At 39.8% G+C, this 2,078-nt stretch overlaps 1 non-coding gene across 1 annotated transcript; it reads left to right on the top strand.

The window, feature by feature from the left end:
• The first annotated feature begins 1,698 nt into the window (after positions 1-1,698).
• LOC131219728 (small nucleolar RNA R71) lies at positions 1,699-1,805 on the top strand. Its single transcript, XR_009158373.1, has one exon. It is a non-coding gene; the product is annotated as a small nucleolar RNA R71 (small nucleolar RNA).
• The last annotated feature ends 273 nt before the right edge of the window (positions 1,806-2,078 follow it).

Raw genomic sequence — 2,078 nt, forward strand, 5'->3', positions numbered from 1 at the left:
AAGGCACACGTCTCCCTAATCATGTCATCATCAAAATCATGGGAGTGAGCTAGGCACATCTCAAAAGGGTCAGAGGATAAGGTTAGAGGTGTCGTATCTTCCATTAAAGAGTCAATCATGTTAATGTCGTGGAAATCGTCATCATCCTCTAAGTTTCTGCCGTTATTGAAAAAAATGTTTGACTCCAATGTCATATTCCCAAAAGACATAGTCATGACACCATTCCTACAATTGATAATTGCGTTTGAAGTGGCAAGGAATGGGTGACCCGGAATGACGAAAATCTGAGTGCTCACGTTATTGATGGATTCTGTGTCCAGGATGATAAAATCTACAGGGTAGTAAAATCTATCAACTTGGACCAACACATCATCAATTATCCCTCTTGGTATACGAACAGAGCGATCAGCAAGTTGTAGTGTGGTTAGAGTGGGTTTTAATTCACCCAAACCTAACTGTTTATACACCGAGTAGGGAATCAAATTGACTCTCGCTCCTAAGTCAAGAAGTGCATGATCAATTCGATGGTCTCCGATTACACATGATATGGTTGGGCTACCGGGATCTTTGAATTTTTATGGCTCGTCTTACTTTAGGATGGCACTCACTTTCTCGGTCAAGAAGATCTTCTTTTGAATATTCTGCGGTCGTTTGGTCGTGCATAAGTCTTTCAGGAATTTGGCATATGAAGGTATCTATTTTACGACATCAAGTAAAGGAATGTTGACTTTCACTTGTTTCAACACCTCTAGGATATCCTGAGAGTTAGAGAGAGGTTTTGGTGCGACCAACCGTTGGGAAAATGGAGCAACTGGCTTTTCTAGAAATTCTGGTTCTAATTTTTGTGGGGCCTCACTAGATCCATTATTGTTGTCATCTTCTGGTTCTTGAGGCTTTTCAGGCCTAACCGGAAGGGTTTTATCAATGATCTTCCCACTCCTAAGAGTGGTGATGGATTTAGCGTGCCCCATTTGATTTGAAGAGCTGGGATCACTTATCTCATATTACGGTTTACGATTGGGAAGCGGTTATGCAGGAAGCATTCCCTTTTCTATAACCGTCATACGTGAATCCATCTTTTGCGTAAAGTCTTGCATTGCAGGGGTCAGCTCTTGCATGGAATTTTGAACCGGTTCTTCTTGAGGTTTTCCCTGATTTGGATTTTGATTGAAGAAACTTTGAGGGGTAGTAGTTTGTCCATTTCTCCAACTAAAGTTTGGATGATTTTGCCAACCAGGATTGTACGTATTAGAGGTTGGTCTATTGAAAGGTCTTTGATAATTATTTACGGCATTGGATTCTTCACTCAACACTTCTCGAAAGGCGGGTATTGTAGGACAATTTTCAGTTGTATGAATGTTGCAATCACATATGCTGCAAACACTTTCATTAACCTTATCCTTCTTTCCTTCCATGGCCTCAACTTTTCTTATAAGCGTAGTCACTTTATACTTGAGATCATCCTCTTCTTTCAAGAGATACAATCCACCTTTCTCCTTTAATTGAGTCAGCCTAGACGTGGTGTTTGATTTTGGGTAATAATCCCATGATTGTATTTTTTCAGTAAGACTATCGAGGTAATCCCATACCTCATCGATATTTTTATTAATGAAATCTCCATTACACATTATCTCGACCATTTGGCGCATGGAAGATGTCAGTCCATCGTAGAAAAAATTTGTAATGCACCACGTTTCAAAGCCGTGTTGTGGGCATGAACTGACCAAATCCTTGAACCTTTTCCAACATTGCTAAAATGTTTCATCCTCCTTTTGAGTGAAGTTCATGATTGCTTTTCTAAGGGTAATCGTTTTATGATGTGGAAAGAATTTCTTTATAAATTCCCTTTGCATATCATTCCATGTGCCAATGGATCTAGGACGTAGTGAATGTAACCACGTCTTAGCCTTCTCTTTTAAGGAAAAGGAAAAGAGTCTCAGCCTGACTATATCCTCAGATACATTTTGAAAATATAAAGTGGCTCTGATCTCTTCAAACTCTTTCAAATGTAGGTATGGTTCTTCAGATTCAAGCCCATGGAACTTAGGAAGGAGTTGGATAACCCCTGGCTTGATGTC

This window comes from Magnolia sinica, chromosome 11 (genome assembly GCF_029962835.1).
Source record: "Magnolia sinica isolate HGM2019 chromosome 11, MsV1, whole genome shotgun sequence".
Taxonomy (NCBI): domain Eukaryota; kingdom Viridiplantae; phylum Streptophyta; class Magnoliopsida; order Magnoliales; family Magnoliaceae; genus Magnolia; species Magnolia sinica.